Below are 22,753 nucleotides of genomic sequence, written 5' to 3'. Positions count from 1 at the left end.
TCTTCCGCGTCCTCTGCACTAACGTTCAGGCAGAGGGCACGGACTAGGCATGTCATCGCGCTCTCTGACCTGAGCGTCACTGCAGAGGACGCGGAAGACGGAGCGGCGTCCGGAATGAGGAAAGGTGAATATCGCGCAGTGCTCCCCCTCCCCATTATACTCACCTGCTCCTGGCGCGGTCCCTGCACGTCCCTGGTTTTCCCGGCGCTGACAGCTTCATCCAGCATTGAGCGGTCACCATTACCGCTCATTACAGTAATGAATATGGGAGTGGAGTCGGGTCCATATTCATTACTGTAATGAGCGGTACCATGTGACCGCTCAATGCTGGAAGAAGCTGTCAGAGGCTGGAGATGCAGGGACCTCGCCAGGAGCAGGTGAGTATGTCACAGCCGCCGCTCCCCCTCCCCCACCAACCCCCCTGGGACAATGACTCGAGTATAAGCCGAGAGGGGCACTTTCAGCCTAAAAACATGGGCTGAAAATCTCGGCTTATACTCGAGTATATGCGGTAAATGGAGATCCTCAGGAGAAGGAAGCTGATTGCCGATTTCCACAAGGGGCCTGGCATAATGATCGCCTGTGACGTGGGAACAAAGTGAAGGGACAGGAGAAAGAGCACCTCCTCAAGGCACCAAGAGGAAAAATCCAGGGGGTATAATCGGTCAGCTCGAGTGAGACAATTTAAGCCTGGGGATCAGGTACTTGCATTACTGCCCACAGGGGAGAGCAAGTTCCTTATCCAGTGACAGGGATCCTATAGGGTGGGGATCCTATAGGGTGGTGGAAAAGGTGGGAGAAGTTAACTATAAAGTACACCGACCAGGGAAAAGTTATTTCTCATATATTATGGCTACCAGTAGCGTAGCTACCAGGGGGGACAAAGGGGGCCATCGCCCCGGGCCTGGAGCTCAGAGGGGGCCCACCTGGAGCTACGCTACTACTATAACTGTATGTCCCTGCTCTGCCGCCCGGCCGCTATGGGGCCCCTGAACAGGCGGGGGCTCGGTGCCAGCAGTGGGCCCCCCACCTGTCATCGCAGGGTCAGCTGCATCGGCATTTAGCTCCTTCTCCCATCATACCCTTGTCAGCATCTGACGTCGCCGACACTGACAGTGGGCTCATGACATCACCACCCGGCGCCCGTTGTCAGGAGATGAGCAGGAGCTCAGAGCACCGCTGGAACAAGGAGGAAGAGAGGTGAGTATTTTTTTATGGGGGCTGCCTTATACTATAGGATCTGCCTATGGGGGTGCTGCCTTATACTACAGGATCTGCCTATGGGGGTGCTGCCTTATACTACAGGGTCTGCCTATGGGGGGTGCTGGCTTATACTACAGTGTCTGCCTATGAGGTGCTGCCTTATACTACAGTGTTTGCCTGTGGGGGTGCTGCCTTATACTGCAGGGTCTGCCTGTGGGGGTGCTGCCTTATACTACAGGTTCTGCCTATGGGGGTGCTGCCTTACACTACAGGCTCTGCCTATGGGGTGCTTGTTGTGAATTCCGTTCTGGAGCTCCCTCCTGTGGTTGCTAATGGTATTTTTGTGAGTTCTGCCCTTGGGCTCTCTCTGGTGGTTTCGAGTGGTACTGCTGCTCCTTTAGGTAGCTGTAGCAGCTGCCTTCACTAATCGCCTTGCCTGGGTTTGTTATTTAAACCTGCTCTGGGCTTTAGTTCATGCCAGCTGTCAATGTTTCAAGATTGGATTTAGTCTTCTCCTTGGATATTTCTCATGTCCTGTTCATTTCAGCAAAAGATAAGTTCTTGCTAGTTCTTGTTAGTCCATTTGCTTGGACCTTATTTCTCAGTTTTTGTTAGGTCTTTTTGTCCAGCTCGTCATTATGATATATTCAGGCTAGCTGGAAGCTCTGGGGAAGCAGATTTGCCCCTCCACACCGTGAGTCGGTGTGGAGATCATTTTTTGTGAACTCTGCGTGGATTTTTAGTTTTGAATTCTGACCGCACAGTATCCTTTCCTATTTCTGTCTATTTAGATTAGTATTTGGCCTCCTTTGCTAAAATCTGTTTTCATCTCTGTGTATGTTATTTCCCCCTCCACTCACAGTCAATATATGTGGGGGGCTATCTTTCCTTTTGGGAATTTCTCTGAGGCAAGATAGTTTTCTATTTCCATCTTTAGGGGTAGTTAGTTCTTAGGCCGTGACGAGGCGTCTAGGGAGAGACAGGAACGTCCTACGGCTATTTCTAGTGTTGGCGTTAGGAGTAGGGTTTGCGGTCAGAAAAGTTACCACCTCCTCAGAGCTTGTCCATGTGTCCTTTTAACCACCAGGTCATTTCAGTGTTGTTCCCTAACCACCAGGTCATAACAGGTGCTATCTTATACTACAGTGTCTGCCTATGGGAATGCTGCCTTATACTACAGGGTCTGCCTTTGGGGGTGCTGCCTTATACTACAGGGTCTGCCTATGGGGTGCTACCTTATACTACAGGGTCTGCCTAAGGGGGTGCTGCTTATATGCCTTATACTACAGGGTCTGCTTATGGGGTGCTGCCTTATACTACAGGGTCTGCCTATGAGGTGCTGCTTTATAATACAGGGTCTGCCTATGGGGTGCTGCCTTATAATACAGGGTCTGTCTATGGGGTGCTGCCTTATACTACAGGGTCTGCCTATGGGGTGCTGCCTTTTACTACAGGGTCTACCTATGGGGTGCTGCCTTATACTACAGGGTCTGCCTATGGGGGTGCATTATACAATATAGAGTAGGCATAAGGGGAGTGCATTATACTATATTTAGGACGATCTGGTGCATTATACTATATGGAGGCTATCTAGGGGGCTATCATACAGTATGGAGATTACAGTGAGATGGCCATCGTACAGTATGGGGATTACAGTGAAGGGGCCATCATACAGTGTTGGAGCCCAACAGTTTGGAGGCTGCTAAGGGGTCAGTATACTGTGTATTTGGTACTATACAGTGAGGGGGCAGTATAATTATACTGTGTATAAGAGAACATCATACTATGTATAGGGGAGCTGTATAGGGGAAAGACTCGGGACATTATTAAATGTAAAGTGGGCACTTATTGTTATAGGGGAACTCAGGTTACTGTGACTGTCAAAGGGGCACACAGGGCATTATTACTTTCAAGGGGGCAAAATGTGGGCACTGTTTTCTAGGGCACTTGCACTCGGCATTACTATATTATAGAGGGCTGCTTTAGAATTTAGAAGGCACAGAGAATCACACAGCAGGGGCAGTAATAGGGACACATATGGCAGCAGCGGCTCAGCATTGGGGTATCAGCAGTTTGTGCAGGTTGGGAATAGATGGTGATGGCTGGAATATGAGAAGTGAAATATCTTTGTTGTATTCTCTGCAGCCGAGTCCTGGCTGGAAGAAGTTGTCGTGTCGGTCAGGGCCAGATGGAAAAGACAGGAAAAGTGAACAACTCCATCAGAAAGAACATCAGAGGTAAGACATTATCTGCAACTTTGCTGTGATCTCTTATATGTTCTGTAGGGCTGGTATTTACCACTGACCATTTGGCAGTAATATCTATGTTGATCTTGAAATAGAGGTTATCTTCAGTAATAGTGTGGTCATCTGCTGAGGTTCTCCACTATTAGGCTGTATTCACATTGCGCTAGGGCAGTCCGTCTAACGGACACGTTTTTAAGTAGTAAAAACGCAATGTAACGGACAATGTTACACACCCATACACTTTCATTGGTATGACGCATCGTAACGCATGTCAAAATTGGCATGCGTTTGCAACATTCCGTTTTTTTATAACGTACCTTCGAACGCGGCCTGCAGCGTTTTTGGGTCCGGTCAAGCTAACGCAAGATTAACGGAAGCACTAATTCTGCCATTAAAGTCTATTGCTAACGCAGCCAGACGCAAATCAAGAAAAATGTCCAAATTAAACCATACGTTGGATTGCGTTAATGAGGGTGGTGGGTGGTCCATGAGGGTCCATGTGGTCATGTGACAGGAAATATGATTGCAGCCATTTTGGAGCATATATATACTCTGCATATACTTTGTGAAAACGCCAGCAGCACAGTGTGTGTGTCTTGCAAGCGATCAGAGGCAATAGTAAAATTCTATGTATGTATTTTTCTGTGTACATCATTTGAGTGTGTAGTGCCCATCGGATGTGTGTGTGTACTAAATGTATTGTTTTGTTTGTACACAGATGTCGGATAGTGAGGGATCAAGCAGCAGCAGCGTGTCTGTAGTCATCTCATCGCAATCGGTAAGCTTTAGATTTAAAAAGCCACAATAATGTTGTGTCACTCCAGTGTATTGAGGTAATAATGTGTAATCATGTTTTTATTGCAAATAAAAATCTTCTGATCCCAAACCTGCCAGGCCACCCCCAAAAAAATTGGCAAAAGTGACAAAGAAGGTACATGCCACACATTTTGTGTCTTTAATTAACACATAAATTACTTGATACAAGAATTTTAATATATATTTTTTTTTTTACTACACCATAGGTTGTTGAAAAGGGGGAAAAAAAAAAGAAACAGCCTCGCCGTCTGTCTTCACCTCACCTAGAAGTAGTAAATATCACTCAAAATGTTCCTTTTTGACAAAAAAAAATACTAATTAGTTGTTTCCTTTTTTTTTTATTAAAAAATCAAAAACATAAGACAAGAAATATGTATATAAAACTACTTTTAACCCCTTAGTGACAGAGCCAATTTGGTACTTAATGACCGAGCCAATTTTTACAATTCTGACCAGTGTCACTTTAAGAGGTTATAACTCTGGAACGCTTTATCGGATCCCACTGATTCTGAGATTGTTTTTTCGTGACATATTGTACTTCAAGTTAATGGTAACATTTCTTCGATATTACTTGTGATTATTTATGAAAAAAATGGAAATATGGCGAAAATTTTTAAAATTTTGCAATTTTCAAACTTTGTATTTTTATGCCCTTAAATCCGAGAGATATGTCACAAAAAATAGTTAATAAATAACATTTACCACATGTCTACTTTACATTAGCACAATTTTGGAAACAATTTTTTTTTTTGTTAGGGAGTTATAAGGGTTAAAAGTTGACCAGCAATTTCTCATTTTTACAACACCATTTTTTTTTAGGGACCACATCACCTTTGAAGTCATTTTGAGGGGTCTATATGATAGAAAATAACCAAGTGTGACACCATTCTAAAAACTGCACCCCTCAAGCTGCTCAAAACCACATTCAAGAAGTTTATTAACCCTTTACGTACTTCACAGGAACTGAAACAATGTGGAAGAAAAAAATGAACATTTAACTTTTTTTTGCAAACATTTTAATTCAGAACCATTTTTTTTAATTTTCACAAGTGTAAAAACAGAAATTTAACCACAAATTTTGTTGTGCAATTTTTCCTGAGTACGCCGATACCCCATATGTGGAGGTAAACCACTGTTTGGGCGCACCGCAGAGCTTGGAAGTGAAGGAGCACCGTTTGACTGTTTCAATGCAGAATTGGCTGGAATTGAGATCAGACGCCATGTCGCGTTTCGGGAGCCCCTAATGTGCCTAAACAGTGGAAACCCCCCACAAGTGATACCATTTTGGAAACTAGACCCCTTAAGGAACTTATCTAGATGTGTGGTGAGCACTTTGAACCCCCAAGTGCTTCACAGAAGTTTATAACGTAGAGCCGTGAAAATAAAAAATCGCATTTGTTTTCACAAAAATGATTTCTTCGCCCACAAATTCTTATTTTCACAAGGGTAACAGGAGAAATTAGACCATGAAAGTTGTTGTGCAATTTCTCCTGAGTACGTCAATACCCCATATGTGGGGGTAAACCACTGTTTGGGCGCACCGCAGAGCTTGGAAGTGAAGGAGCACCGTTTGACTTTTTCAATGCAGAATTGGCTGGAATTGAGATCGGATGCCATGTCGCGTTTGGAGAGCCCCTGATGTGCCTAAACAGTGGAAACCCCCCACAAGTGATACCATTTTGGAAACTAGACCCCTTAAGGAACTTATCTAGATATTCGGTGAGCACTTTGAACCCCCAAGTGCTTCACAGAAGTTTATAACGTAAAGCCGTGAAAATAAAAAATCGCATTTTTTCTACAAAAATGATCTTTTTGCCTCCAAATTTTTATTTTACCAAGGGTAACAGGAGAAAATGGACACCATAAGTTGTTGTACAATTTGTCTTGAGTACGCCGACACCCCGTATGTGGGGGTAAACCACTGTTTGGGTGCATGGCTGAGCTCGGAAGCAAAGGAGCGCCATTTGACTTTTCAATGCAAAATTGACTGGAATTGAGATCGGACGCCATGTCGCGTTTGGAGAGCCCCTGATGTGCCTAAACAGTAGAAACCCCCCAAAAGTGACCCCATTTTGGAAACTAGACCCCCCATGGAACTTATCTAGATGTGTAGTGAGAACTTTGAATGCCCAAGTGCATCACAGAAGTTTATAATGCAGAGTCGTGAAAATAAAAAATATTTTTTTTTTAACAATAAAGATTTTTTAGCCCCCAAGTTTTTATTTTCACAAGGGTAACAAGAGAAATTGGACCCCAAAACTTGTTGTCCAATTTGTCCTGAGTATGCTGGTACCCCATATGTGGGGGTAAACCACTGCTTGGGCGCACGGCAGAGCTCGGAAGGGAAGGAGCGCCATTTTGGAATGCAGACTTTGATAGAATTGTCTGCGGGCGTTATGTTGCGTTTGCAGACCCCTAATATACCTAAACAGTAGAAACTCCCAACAAGTGACCCCATTTTGGAAAATAGACCCCCCAAGGAACTTATCTAGATATGTGGTGAGAACTTTGAATGCCCAAGTGCTTCACAGAAGTTTATAATGCATAGTAGTGAAAATAAAAAATATTTGTTTTTCCCACAAAAAAGATTTTTTTAGCCCCCAAATTTTTATTTTCACAAGGGTAACAAGAGAAATTGGACCCCAAAAGTTGTTGTCCAATTTGTCCTGAGTATGCTGGTACCCAATATGTGGGGGTAAACCACTGTTTGGGCGCACGGCAGAGCTCGGAAGAGAAGGAGCGCCATTTTGGAATTCAGACTTTGATAGAATTGTCTGTGGGTGTTATGTTGCGTTTGCAGAGCCCCTGATGTACCTAAACAGTAGAAACCCCCCACAAGTGACCAAATTTTGGAAACTAGACCCCCTAAGGAACTTATCTAGATATGTGGTGAGAACTTTGAATGCTCAAGTGCTTCACAGAAGTTTATAATGCAGAGTAGTGAAAATAAAAAAATATTTTTTTTTCCCACAAAAAAGATTTTTAGCCCCCAAGTTTTTATTTTCACAAGGGTAACAGGAGAAATTGGACCCCAAAAGTTGTTGTCCAATTTATCCCGAGTACGCTGATGCCCCATATGTGGGGGTAAACCACTGTTTGGGCGCACGGCAGAGCTCAGAAGGGAGGGAGCACCATTTGACTTTTTTAGCGCAAAATTGGCTGTCGTGTTTGGAGACCCCCCTGATGTACCTAAACAGTGGAAACCCCCAAATTATAACTCCAACCCTAACTCCAACACACCCCTAACCCTAATCCTTAACCCGATCCATAATCCTAATCACAACCCTAACGATAATCACAACCCTAACCCCAAAACAGCCCTAATCTCAACCCTAACCATAACCCTAATCAAAACCCTAAATCCAACACACCCCTAACCCTAATCCCAAACGTAACCCTAATCCCAACCCTAATCCAAACCCTAATCCCAACTCTAACCCTAACTTTAGCCCCAACCCTAACTTTAGCCCCAACCCTAACCATAACTTTAGCCCCGTCGTCACAAAAAAAGTTCAATGTAACCTTTTTTTTGTACGTCGCGTCCGCCATTTCCGCGCATGCGTGGCCGTAACTCTGCCCCCTCCTCCCCAGGACATAGACTGGGCAGCGGATGCATTGAAAAACTGCATCCGCTGCCCACGTTGTGCACAATTTTCACAACGTGCGTCGGTACGTCGGGCCGACGCATTGCGACCGCCCCGTACCGACGCAAGTGTGATAGAAGCCTAAGGCTACTTTCACACTAGCGTCGTACTCGGCCCATCGCAGTGTGCCGGGCCGACGTACCGACGCTAGCGTTGTAAGCGCCGCACAACGGGTGCAGCGGATGCTGTTTTTTCAACGCATCCGCTGCCCCATTGTGAGGGGAGGCGGGGGCGGAGTTCCGGCCGTGCATGCGCGGTCGTAAATGGCGGACACGTCGCACAAAAAAGTTACATGTAGCTTTTTTTGTGCCGACGGTCCGCCAAAGCACGACGCATCCGTCGCACGACGGATGCGACATGTGGCAATCCGTCGCAATGTGTCGCTAATGCAAGCCAATGGAGAAAAAACGCATCCTGCAAGCACTTTTGCAGGATGCGTTTTTTCTCCGACGCATTGCGACGGAAGCCAAAAAACGCTAGTGTGAAAGTAGCCTAACCCTAACCCTAGCCCTAACCCTAAATTTAGCCCCAACCCTAACCCTAACCCTAACTCTAGCCCTAACCCTAGCCCTAACCCTAACCCTAACCCTAACCCTAACTCTAACCCTAACCCTAACCCTAACTCTAACCCTAACCCTAACTCTAACCCTAACCCTAACTCTAACCCTAACCCTAACCCTAATTTTAGCCCCAACTCGTCTTCTCCTGCCGGCCGGCAGATGGCAGCAGATGGCGGGCGCACTGCGCATGCGCCCGCCATAAGGAAAAAGCCGGCTGGCAGGAGAAGACAGAAGAGGACCCAGGGACACTGGGTGAGTATGTTAGGGTCCCCGAATCCCCCTATTTCTCTGTCCTCTGATGTGTGATCACATCAGAGGACAGAGAAATACAGATCGCTTTTTTTTTTTTTGCGGTCGCCGGTAAACTGCTAATTACCGGCGATCGCAAAACAGGGGTCGGTGCAAACCGACCCCGATCATGTTCTTTGGGGTCTCGGCTACCCCCGGCAGCCGAGACCCCAAAGATCTTCCGGGTGCCGGGCGGCGGGCGTACTGCGCGTGCGCCCGCCATTTTTTCCCGGAAAAAAAGATGGCGGCGCCCATGGGGACCCACGAGGAGCACCGGGGGAGGTAGGTAAGTATTGGGGGGCTATCGGGGGCCATCGGGGACCCCATTTCTCTGTCCTCCGATGTGCGATCACATCGGAGGACAGAGAAATTAAACGGCACATCGCGTTTTTTTTTTTTTTGTTGCGACCGCCGGTAAACGGTTAATTACCGGCGATCGCAACTCGGGGGTCGGTAAAAAACCCCCGAATCATGTTCTCTGGGGTCTCGGCTACCCTCGGCAACCGAGACCCCAGAGAAAATCCGACTCTGGGGGGCGCTATTCACTTTTTCCACAGCGCCGTTAATTAACGGCGCTGTGGTTTAAGTACCCTTAGCGGCCGCCGTTAAAAGGCGTATCGGCGGTCGTTAAGGGGTTAAAACCCTGGTTAAAAAACAACATACATATCATAACATAAACCAAACACTACAAGGACAGCCAACAAAAATTAACGATTAAACATTGCAATACAATTTATAAAAATTTAAGTGTTTAAAAAAGCAAAAAAATTTGGATAAAAAGTCCTTAACCCCTTCACCCCCGGAGCTTTTTCCGTTTTTCCGTTTTCGTTTTTCGCTCCCCTCCTTCCCAGAGCCATAACTTTTTTATTTTTCCGTCAATTTGGCCATGTGAGGGCTTATTTTTTGCGGGACGAGTTGTACTTTTGAACGACATCATTGGTTTTAGCATGTCGTGTACTAGAAAACGGGAAAAAAATTCCAAGTGCAGTGAAATTGCAAAAAAAGTGCAATCCCACACTTGTTTTTTGCTTGCCTATTTTGCTAGGTTCACTAAATGCTAAAACTGACCTGCCATTATGATTCTCCAGGTCACTACGAGTTCATAGACACCTAACGTGACTAGGTTATTTTTCACCTAAGTGGTGAAAAAAAATTCCAAACTTTGCAAAAAACAAAACAAAACAAAATTGCGCCATTTTCCGATACTCGTAGCGTCTCCATTTTTCGTGATCTGGGGTCAGGTGAGGGCTTATTTTTTGCGTGCCGAGCTGGCGTTTTTAATGATAGCATTTTGGTGTAGATACGTTCTTTTGATCGCCCGTTATTGCATTTTAATGCAATGTCGTGGCGACCAAAAAAACGTAAATCTGGCGTTTCGAATTTTTTTCTCATTACGCCATTTAGCGATCAGGTTAATGCTTTTTTTTTATTGATAGATCGGGCGATTCTGAATGCGGCGATACCAAATATGTGTAGGTTGGGGTTTTTTTTTATTGATTTATTTTGATTGGGGCGAAAGGGGGGTGATTTAAACTTTTATATTTTTTTTATTTTTTTCACATTTTTAAAAACTTTTTTTTTTTACTTTTGCCATGCTTCTATAGCCTCCATGGGAGGCTAGAAGCAGGCACAACGCGATCGGCTCTGCTATGCAGCACCGATCATAAGATCGCTGCTACACAGCAGAAATGCCGGTGTGCTGTGAGCGCCGACCACAGGGTGGCGCTCACAGCCACCGGCGATCAGTAACCATAGAGGTCTCAAGGACCTCTATGGTTACAATGGAGGAGCATCGCCGACCCCCGATCATGTGACGGGGGTCGGCGATGCGCTCATATCCGGCCGCACGGCCGGATGCGGTAGTTAAATGCCGCTGTCTGCGCTTGACAGCGGCATTTAACTAGTTAATAGCGGCGGGTGATCGCGATTTCACCCGCCGCTATTGCGCGCACATGTCAGCTGTAAAAAACAGCTGACATGTCGCGACTTTGATGTGCGCTCACCGCCGGAGCGCACATCAAAGCGGGGGTCCCGACATGTGACGTACTATTCCGTCACATGTCGGGAAGGGGTTAATAATATAATGTAATTTTGGCTATGACAGAAAGTTATGCAACCAAAAATGAAATTCTACATTTCAATATAACTTTTGTGTTTACATAGTCCAAGCAGCCCGCAAAAAAAAGACGGAATATTGTGGTTGACGAAGAGCCCTTGGACATAGAGAATGAGGCACTTATAACACTAGTGGAAGCAAATCCATCCATATGGGATCAAAGTGACAGCTCCCACCACGATATTATTAAAAACCGGAAGTTGTGGGATAAAATAATGTGCCAGTTGGACCCAGGATATTTGGATAAGTCCACATCGTCTAAGAAAAAAATTGGTAATTATTGCTGAACTTAACGTGCAAAATGTAAAGATTGCAAGCTGTCAAATATTTTTTTGTTTGTTTTATTTCTGTGAAGCCGAAGCTGTCCATACCCGGTGGAGATCCATTAGAGATCGATTTGTACGGGACTTCCGCACTAGCCAAAACACCCCCAGTGGATCTGGTGGGAAACGTGTCACCCCTTATGTTCATTATGAGCAATTGTTGATTCTACAGAAAACGTTGTCCCAGCGCTCGTAAGTAAAAAGCTTCAGTGTGAGACGAACAAGTATTTAATTCCAATCTCTTAAATAATTTTTTTTTTTTTGGTTATAGAACGATATGCAGTACCGCTGTGCCTCGAGAGGTAGAGGAATCGGAGCCATCTCTACAGGAAACAAGCCAGCAGATGGGCGCTGAAGATGTGTCTGGCCTGAGCGAGCCATGATCAATGGAGAGTAGTACGGTGGCTCCTGTTGTCAGTGCCCGTTTGCAAGCACACTGCGGACGCAAGCGAGCATCTGCCAAAGATGAAGTTGATGCCATAATTGTAGATGGATTCCAACGGTTAGAGGATCTGTGTCGCAGTGAACACAGAGATCTAAGGCGGGAAATAACGGAATTGCAATCCCGTGAATCTGTATATGCAGCCAATGAGTGGAAGCTCCTGCTTTTGTCATATGTGCCAGCAGTTCAAAATATACTGGCGCACAGAAATATAATGTTTAGGCAAAGATTAAATGACCTAGTCGAGGAATTTTTGGGCCCCCAGGAACCCACTTGCTCAAGACCAAGAACAATGGACATGCCGTCATGCAAACCACAATACAGAGGCCAGGGTGAACCGAGTATGGAAATGCAAAGGCAATGTAGCAGTCCAGCGTACAGTTGGGCAGACAATACGCCCGCGCAATATCACAGTCTGTAACTACTGTTTAAACAATCACCAAACTTTGGCAATTCCTGCGTTTCAATTGTTTGTTAAAATAATTTTTTGGACCCAAGTTAATCGTGTATGTTTTTGTTCATCCCTATGGGATCTCAAATGTTAAAATGTTTACCAACAATCAGGTTGGACGCACAATGTCTTCAGAATATTTTTTAGTAAAGTTAACTGTTATTATAACATTTCATATTCTTGTATGGATTGAACTTTTTACAATTGATTAAGGTAATATAAACAAAAACAAAAAAAAGAATTGCCCCACACATTGCACCAATATAAACAGGCTTCAACATTTTCACACATGTCTGTCTTGCCATGGAACAAGACCTTCATGTATGAAGTAATTTGCAAATTGATCACGAATCCTCATTATTTCAACTGTAGACCGAACAGTTGTCGAATCTATGCTCATGAGGTTCGACTGTCATCGGGGTCAACCACCTGGGGTTCATGCCTGGAAACAAAATTGTGCAGGCAGATGCATGCCTTCACTACACGGTCCACATTTTCAGGTTGCAGTTGCATGCAAGTTAATAATATATGCCATTTTAAGGTCAAAATACCAAAGGCACACTCCACATAACGGCTTGCCCGGCTCAAACGATAATTAAACATGCGTCTTGTGTAGTTTAGACTACGGCTTGAGTACGGCTTTAGGAGATTGCGTCCGAGTTGGAAAGCCTCATCCCCAACTAAAACATAGGGCAAACTTGGGCCTTCGGTCCCCAGAAGAGGTCGTGCTGAGGGTATGTTGAAGTTGTTGCTGTACAAACATTTCCCCATGTTGGACTCTTTGAAGACTCTGGAATCGTTCGTCCGTCCATATGCACCAATATCCACAGCAACAAAACGGTATCTAGCATCCGCAATAGCCATCAATACAATGGTAAAGTATTTCTTATAGTAGAGGGATCCACTATGCACTGGTTTCTGAATTCGAATGTGCTTGCCATCCATGGCACCAATACAATTGGGGAAATTAGCCACATCCTCAAAATGTTTGGAAATCGATAGCCACATTTCTGTTGTTGGGGTTGGTAGCACAAGTGGTTGTAAGTTGTTCCAAATGGCATCACAAGTTTCACGAACTAGTTGGCAAACGGTTGATTTCCCCAGTCGAAATTGAAAATGCAGTGACGCAAAAGATTCTCCGGTAGCCAGATATCTGTCGGAAATAAAAAAAAAAAAAAAAAAAAATTAGCACTATGGACATATTGATTAGATTTTAAAGGACAACTAAAATAAAGGCAAGTTAAAATGGAATCGGACAATTGCCAAAGTGAACATAATTAAATGAGATATGCTCCATGATAAATTACATCCTGTATTTTTCAATAAAACAATGTTAAAAAAGGATAATTACCTCAGAGTCACCACTAAACGTTGCTCCGCGCAAATGTTATCACGGAAAGTGCTGCGCTGATGATGTATCTCATCCTTCACATGCGAGAGCAGAACATCAAAGGTCTCAATGGACATCTGAAGATAATGTTGAAATTTTATTTACTTTATTGACAGTGCCTGAACGCAGACAAACGGATGCTTCAAGAACGGACATCAAAATGACATAAACGCTGTCACGTGCGTTAACGCATGCATTAACGTGAAGCCAAATTTTCACCAAATTTGGCTCATTTCTGGACATGCGTTTAACGGATCCGTTAAATGGATTGTACAAAACGCAGTGTGAATATAGCCTTAGGGTGCATCACCGAGTTGTAATCAAGGTTACCTGGTTAGGGGCCCACTCAGAAGTTTTGCCCCCCTGAACCAAAACCCTAGCTATGCCTCTGATGGCTACCTATTAAACCCCTGAAGGGTAGGGACCTGCTCGAAATCCCATGCTGGTTGGCCCATTCAGAAGCCAATATTTTGGGTGTCAAACTGGCAGGAACTTTGCCGCCTTCCAAGAATCAACACTATCAAAAATCAGTACCCCAAAATGGGGGCAGTTTCTTGGTGATACTAGGTCACCCTCATATCATCAAGTGTGAGCCTCATATTCAGATCAATTTAAAGACCTGTAGGCTCTGTGTGTTGGCAGATGGTACCTAGCCTCTGGCTTTGGGCAGAGGTGGGGGGTATGTAGCAAAACCAGGTAGGCTAGGGTTAATTTCTATCTCTACAGGTTCTGATTATTTTCACCTGGCTGACTCTGCATACAATCAGGCTAGGTGTTCACCTTAGTTAGCTGGGGGAAGATGACCAGTATGGATTTGTGTTGGATTTAAAGAGAAAGACAAGTCGGAATTTCTCTCTTGGGGATCATACTCATTTGTGAGGAAAACAGATGTGTACAATCTGATAAGTAATTGGATTGCACTCTGACCAATGTTAATCAATGATTCCCTGCTCATCTGTGATATATTTTTTTTTTTTCTCAGCCGAAATCTGACTGAGAAAAAAAAATCGCAGTAGGCTGCAATTGTCCTCATATCTCAGAGGTGATTCGTTATTGGATGTAAATAGCTGCAAGAAAAGAATTGGACAGCACTTGGACCATGCGAGTGTTGTCCGATTTTTACACACTCATGTCCTTTGAAAAGCCGGAAATTCATCTGCCGCGTACAGTAAAATCACAGCGTGACCGGACCAAATTCAGGTGCTTCTCACAAAATTAAAATATCATCAAAAAGTTAACTAACAGTTTTATGCTCAAAAGTTTACATACTCCGGCAAAATTTTTGTTTTCTTGTCCTTTTTTCAGAGAATATGAATGAAAATACCAAAACTTTTTCTCTACTCGTGGTTCGTGGTTGGGTGAAGCCATTTATTGTCAAACTACTGTGTTTTCTCTTTTTTAAATCATAATGGCAACCCAAAACATCCAAATGACCCTGATCAAAACTTCACATACCCTGGTGATTTTGGCCTGATAACATGCACAGTAGTTGACACAAATGGGTTTGAATGGCTACTAAAGGTAACATCCTCACCTGTGACCTGTTTGCTTGTAATCAGTGTGTGCATAAAAAAACTGAGTGAGTTTCTGGGATCCAGACAGACTCTTGCATCTTTCATGATTTGTGAGTCATGGGGAAAGCAAAAGAATTGTCAATGGATCTACGGGAAAAGGTAGTTGAACTGTATAAAAGAGGAGATAGAAAAAGATATCCATGGAATTGATAATGCTAGTCAGTAACGTTCAAACTGTGATTAACAAATGAAAAATCAGGGGCTCTATGAAAACAAAACCACGGTCAGGTAGACCAACTAAAATGTCGTCCACAACAGCCAGGAAAATTGTTCGGGATGCAAAGAAAAACCCACAAATAACATCAGCTGAAATACAGGACTCTCTGAAAACTAGCGGTGTGACTGTTTCAAGATGCACAATAAAGAGGCACTTGAAGAAAAATGGGCTGCATGGTCGAGTCGCCAGAAAAAATAAAAAAATTAAAGATTATTAAGAAAGCATTAATGCACAAATGCCACAAAGTATCTCGTCTACAATACACAAAACAACAGAGAGACAAGCCTCAAAACTTCTGGAACAAAGTAATTTGGAGGGATGAGACCAAAATTGAACTTTTTGGCCACAACATAAATGTTACATTTGGAGAGAGGTCAACAAGACCTATGATGAAAGGAACACCATTCCTACTGTAAAGAACAGAGGTGGATCACTGATGTTTTGGGGATGTGTGAGCTACAAAGGCACAAGAAACTTGGTCAAAGTTGAAGGAAAGATGAATGCAGCACATTGTCATCAAATACTGGAGGCAAATTTGCACTCATCAGCCCAGAAGCTGCGCATGGGACGCACTTGGACAACACGACAACAATCCAAAACACAAGGCCAAGTCGACCTGTCATTGGCTACAGCAGAACAAAGTGTAGGTTCTGAAGTGGCCATCTCAGTCTCCTGACCTCAATATCTTTGAGCCACTCTGGGGAGATCTCAAGCGCGCAGTTCATGCTAGACAGCACAGGAATTTACAGGAATTGGGGGCTTTTTGTCATGAAGAGTGGGCAGCTTTACCAACTGAGAAAATAAAGAACCTCATCCACAACTACCACAAAAGATATCAAGCTGTCATTGAGGTTAGAGGGGGCAATACACAATATTAAGAAATGGGGTATGTGAAGTTTTGATCAGGGTCATTTGGATGTTTTGGGTTGTCTTTTTGATTTAAAAAGAGAAAACACAGTAGTTTGACAATAAATGGCTTCACCCAACCACTAAACATGAGTGGAGAAAAAGTTTTGGTGTTATCATTCATTTTCTCTGAAAAAAGGCCAAGAAAGCAAAAACTCTGCCGGGGTATGTAAACTTTTGAGCACAACTATATCTATTTCTATCCTATTCTAACTTGCCATGCTGTGAATTTACTGTACGAGACTGATGAAATGTCAGGTTTGCAAGGAGATGGGCGCATAAAAATCAGAATCAGACGGCACTCACATGGTCAGAGTCCCGTGCGAGATATATATATATATATATATATATATATATATATATATATATTAATTGCACCCATTGACTTGCACTGGCGAGTCTCGTCTGATATACGAGGACAATTGCAGTATGCTTAGATTTTTTTTATTATTATTTTTTTTTTCTCTCAGTCCGGCCTGAGCTGAGAAAAATAAATTGCAGATGAGCAGGGACTCAAAGATTAACATTTGTCAGAGTGCAATCCGATTTTTATCGGATTGCACTCGTCTGTTTTTTTCTTGCATATGAGTATGAGATCTAATACTAAGACACAGTTATGTGCCTTAGAGAGCCATAACATAACTAAGGAGATGATGTGACACACTGGGGAACTTAAAAAGCGAGTGAAGGGAGTAGAACCTGGATCCGGGATAGGTGTGAATAAAAAAAGTACAATAGAGATCGTCCACTCTCTGCTGACTCTGTCTCAGTCTACACAGCGAAGTTGAAAAGTGAACTACAGAACACAGGAAATGTCAGCATAGTGGCTAGTGCCCAGTGTTAAATTAGGAATATTTTTATATATGTATAGCCATAAATGAAATTTTTATTTTTTGATGATACATTCAGTTTAAATGACAAGTACCGTGCATCTGATAACCATGAAATACAGCTAAACACATAGAATAACAGTGTAAATGTGGATTTATTTCTTCTATTAGGTTTGGTTGTCTATAAATATAAGATTATTTAAAGCTCCAGGTGGTTGTTGTTTTGACAGTGTTTGTTAGCCAAGTATGTGTTCCCTGTAGTCTGACAGACAGGAGAAAGGTAAGATTCTGCAGATGTTTCAAGATGTGGAATAAATCTTCCTGCTGGTTTTTCCTGATGGTGAAGCTGGTAGTCCTCAGATAACCTGTGAAATCATTTCTTCTGATATGATTCTATCCTCCGCACATTAAACAGCTTGGGGGCTTCTAACCGCTGCACAAGTTGAGAAGAAGCAGCAGGAAGCAGTGATGTAAACACTTGTCTTCAAGTGATTGACCATTACTGGTCATAATTATTTCAAAAATAAGGAAATTAACTTCAATAATTTGTGTTAAAGAACATCTTACTGCAAGCAAGACACTTAGGTCACAGACCCTGAGGCGGATGGAGAAAACTGAACAGTTTCCAATTCCAAATGTTTTAAAAAATGATGATGTAAGCTATATTTTCACTAATTTTATTTGGTTCCAGAAAAAAATCCTATTGCTGCTCATTGTCTATATGCTTCTTGTATAGTAGGCATTAAAAGGTCTAAACAGCTGCAAATTACAGTACCATGCTGTACGGATGCTGCTCCTTTGCTGTGTTTTACTGCTCCTCTGTTGTTTTTATGGCTCCTTTGCTTGTTTGTTTTTGCACAATATTCATCTTTAAACTTGCAGCATTTTTAAATGCATTTTTATTTGGGTATTTTTCTTATTAGTTTCCCATTTTGGGAGGGCTTTAGGCTTTCATGATGTTTTCACCAAATTCATCATTTACAACATTTTAAAAAATTGAAAAATGTTTGCGTAAATGTACTCCAGTCCCTTCACTCCCCCTCGGAGTACGGTAATTTTATGTAAGTCATAATTTATTTATTTTTTTCCAAAATATGTGACACTTTGAGCTATAATGTTGCAAAAAAAGGTTAAAGACAAAAGTACAAATTATTTTTTACTTTGCATAAAATTCATGAACCTCGGTGCCATTTTGAAAAATTTGGTGTAAAAAGCATCAATTAATATTATAGGACAGTATAGAAAATATAAAAGCGACCAAAAAAAGGGCTAATGATGGATCAGGTTCTAGAGATTTATATAGAGAAGAGGGGGCTGTATCTCACATATGGAGAGGCCGAGGTACAAAAGAATTCAGGAGACTGGTGTCATCCACACCAGGTAAATAATGCTGAATAATTGCTGAAAAATTTGGCTGCAAATCCTAACGTGTTGGCAGGAAAAACACTGTGTAAAATTTAGCTTTTTTTACGTGCCTTTTTGTTGCGGCTTTTTCCCCACTCATTAGAATGGCCAAATATACAGCAAGAATGCTGAAAGGATTGACATGCTGCATATTTCAATCCGCAAAGACAAAGTAAGCAACGTGGGCATGACACTTCAGGAATATAAATCACTTTGCTAGAATTAGGGAATCTTTGAAGTTTTGTGACAACGCAAGGTGTTGCGCAGAAAAAATATGACTAATGTGAGAAAACCGCAACACGTTCACATACCATGAGGCTAGGGCATCAATAAAATAAAGCCGCTTTAAATGAAAATGCGTCGCCCCAGGGTCCTGGTCATCGCAGTGGTATTGCTTTCCTCTCGGGGAGAGTGATGTTACGTTTGGAGGCAAGGAAGGATAACTGCATACAGGTATCACAAACATGCAACACATTTCACACTCCAGACCACCAGGAGGAGCTTCTGCACTTATTTATTAAGTCACTCCCCAGATATATATAACTGGTAGTCTGTAAGGAAAGTTAGGAGAAAGTTCCAGACAGTAGTCTGAGGAGCACAGAGGGTCCACGGAGTTGTGCATGCCCTCAGAGCTGCAGCTCCCAGAAAGAGACATTGAAAGGCAGAATTGTATTGCAGCGAGCGTGAAGGAAGTCGAAGTAAAGGATACCAGAAGGGGACAGCCCCGCTCAGGCTGTCTCCTTCTGAGGCGCAAAATCCCGGTAGCAGGAACACCGAGGGAGTAAGAACCTCTACGCCTTATTTCAGAGACCGGCAGGACAGCTAATTGCTGCTTACCTGTCCGCACCTACACCCAGGAGGCACGGTGACACCTACAGAGTCAGGTTATCTAAGAGACCCTATAAACAGGCTCAAGTCACCAGTCATATGGGTTTTGTCCTATCCTATATGGGGGACAGAGAGAGTGAAACACCACATCTGTGAGACCCTTATGTGAAGCCATAGGCAGTAAGGGACTACACCACCGCAGCGCAAGGGAAGGCCACTGTGATCTGGTGCTCTGGACTGTGGATGCTGAAGTCTTCAGTAAAGGTAAAGAGACTGCAACCTTGTGTCCTCGTTCTTCTCTGCGCCTCTCACCATACGACCATCTACACACCGTGAAGCCCTGGGGACATACTTCACCTGTGGGAAGGTATACCATCTAGCTGCCATAACATCACCCCAGCGGACCCCTTAAAGCAGCGTCGGTCACCCTGACCGAATACCACAGGTGGCGTCACGAACATAAACTATCCCTTTAAAGACCTTTCCCTTTCACACGGACGTCCCAGGGCCACGGACCGGGTCAGCCACCGTGACTTCCCACAGTGAACATCGGACAAAGTACCGAGTACCCCACGGCCCTTGGGGGGCGATCCAAAAACATCTGCAATAAAGGGATATTTTTATCTCTGACCGTTATGGTGTACACACAAAATATATGCCATAAATGTATAATATACAGTATGCTACTCCCAACAAAGAGGGGACGCTCATCCTGTTGAAGTATCTGCTGTTGTCGGCATTCCGTGACCTGCTGGGCCTGGATGCAACATTAACCGATGCGACCGCAGTCGTGGTGCCCCTGGTGACCAACTTCGCCTTCTAAATATTATCACTTCTTCTAGGTACCCTTGCACGCAATTTTGAAGGAACTGGGCTGAGAGGTTTTTCCAAACATTTTGGAGAACTAACCACAGATCTTCTATGGGTGTTGCTTGCGCAAATCCTTCGGTCTCTTCATGTAATCCCAGAATCTATGAAGTTGAGCTCAAGCCTCTGTGAGGCCATATCATCATTTTGATGACTTTTTGTTTATTACGGTGGTGAAGATAGTTCTTAATGTCATTGGCTGTATGTTTGTGGTCATTGCCCTGCTAAAGAATGAACATGGAGCTAATCGAATGCTCCCTGATGGTGTTTCATAATAGGCTTTTCATGTTTTTAATATGGCTTGCTATGCCCGAATAAAGTTTTTTTTCATTAGTGGAGTGCCACTATCCTCTCAATTTTTGGTGTTTAATAATGTGTAAGTATCTGCCTGTAATTCTCAGCATTTCAGATCTAAAGAAATAGACATTATTGATAAATCTGCCCCATTGTGTACCTTACTTCTATGCATTAGGAAGATCAATATGATCATTTCTACAGAATCCACCACAAATATATCTATCCATGCCTCTCCATGAAATCGGATGCATAAATGGGTATAGTAGAGCACCACAGAAGTAAGAGACTTCATGGAGCTGTAATATGCCCATGAGCACATGGAATTAGGCACACAGTCATACGTCTATGAATTGTCATGGGTTAACGTGTTCTTTCTAAACTGCTCAGTTAAAAAGTGTAGGCAGCTTGTTGGGCCAATAGATCATTTTGAGATTACTTGATGTCTCCTGCCAGAATGCAATATTAATAAATCAAGTAAACAACAATCTGAGAATGAAACTATAAGTTTACGAAATCTAGACAGGTTAAACATCTGAAAGACAGAGCAAGTGCTTCTTTTCTGATCTCTATTCCCTGTAGTTTTCAAGCCCTTGATATGGAGATTAACCTTGAATGGGATTTTCATGGTATTTCATTATGAGTGAACCGTATCGCATGTGAACAGCTTGCGGTACAAATCAAACGAAGACTGTCCCAGTGCTGTACCATTATGTAAGAAGCTCTGCGGATTAGAAATGTAAAACAATAGATAAGATTGCTGCTCTGCAAATAGTAAGGCGAGGTTACAAACTGAACAGCATGATGTGACATGCACTGGACAAAAGTATTGAGACTCTTAATCATTGAATTCAGGTTTCTCATTCAATCCATCCCCAGTGCATATCCTCCGGCCCCTTGCCCCCGATGTATATCATCCAGACCCTTGCCCTCCATGTATAACATTCGGCCCCTCCCGCCCCGCTGCTTAACACCTAGCCCCTCGCCCCCAGGGTATAACATCCGTTCCCTCGCCTCCTGGTGTATTACATCCGGCCCCAGTGCCCCCGGTGTATAACATCCAGCCCCTTGCCCCCAGTGTATAACATGCAGCCTCAGTACCCCTGGTGTATAACATCCGGCCCCTCGCCCCCCAGTGTATAACATCTGGCCCCTTGCCATGCCATTTGCCTTTACTAACATGTGATAAAATATCTGTTGGTAAAGAGACATACTCATAGAGACATATTCATAGGGAATTTAGATGTGCGCATCAATGGGGAAGTTATGATGAGGTCTGTTAAGCGCTGCAGAATATGATAGCACTATATAAGCAACACATAATAAAGGGTCGGATGCAGTAGTATAAAGCCGACACCACTGGACTTCGGAGCAGTGAAAATGTGTTCTGTGGAACAAAAAATGGACTTCTATATCTGGTATCTGATGGACAAGTCTGGGTTTGGTGAATGCCGGGAGGACATTACACACGTTCCTGCATTGTGCCAGCATTAAAGTTTTGATGGAGTATAAATATTATGGGTTTTGTTTTCAGTGGATGGTTTAGGCCTCTTAGTTGCAGATAAGGGAATGCTTCAGTATACAAGACATTTTGGACAATTGTAGCTTCCAACTTTGTAGAAACAGTTTGCAGAAAGCCATTTTCTGTTCCCATGACTGTGCCCTAGTGCTTGTTTGATTTTTTTTTTAAATTAGGGAAGTTGTTGAGACAGTATACTTGCCGCAAGGCAGGCCAGTACCTCCAAGGCGTAAAGGGAAAGCTCAGGCCATGTGTCCAATTTGGAGACCCAGAAGTTAAATAGGGCAGACCCATCACTCAGTACGCGGAAACGTGTGGAGTTTTTTCAAACAGGCATAGAAGTGGGATAGTAAGACCGGTGTCACACATGCAACTGCAATGCGAGAAACTCGCACGAGTCTCTCAATACCCGACACTGCCGCCGCCACTCGGGATCGGAGTGTCCAGCTGCATAGAAATACATGCAGCCGCATGCTCCGGTCCCAAGTGCCGGCTGCAGTGCTGGGTATTGAGCCGAGAGACTCGCATGAGTTTCTCGCATTGCAGTTGCAAGTGTGACACCGACCTAACTCTAATGGTGGCATCATCAGCGCTGATCATATTGGTGGAAGTAGCGCAACATTGCACACATGTCCCACTTGGAGGCCCACTTGGTGGTGAAGTGGTTTTGTTCCGCAGAGTGACTTATCCGTTGTGCTGCAGCTGAAACTCCAACACTGCCTGCTGCTCCTCACCCATGGAACCACAGCCAGCCTTGTCATCAAAAGCAGAAGTGACTGCTGCATGACTTGGGGCTCAGACTGCTTGGCTGATTTTCAAGGGGTCGAGGAGGAAG

Source organism: Ranitomeya variabilis, chromosome 6, assembly GCF_051348905.1.
Source record: "Ranitomeya variabilis isolate aRanVar5 chromosome 6, aRanVar5.hap1, whole genome shotgun sequence".
NCBI lineage: Eukaryota > Metazoa > Chordata > Amphibia > Anura > Dendrobatidae > Ranitomeya > Ranitomeya variabilis.
Note: the sequence above shows the minus strand (reverse complement) of the source record.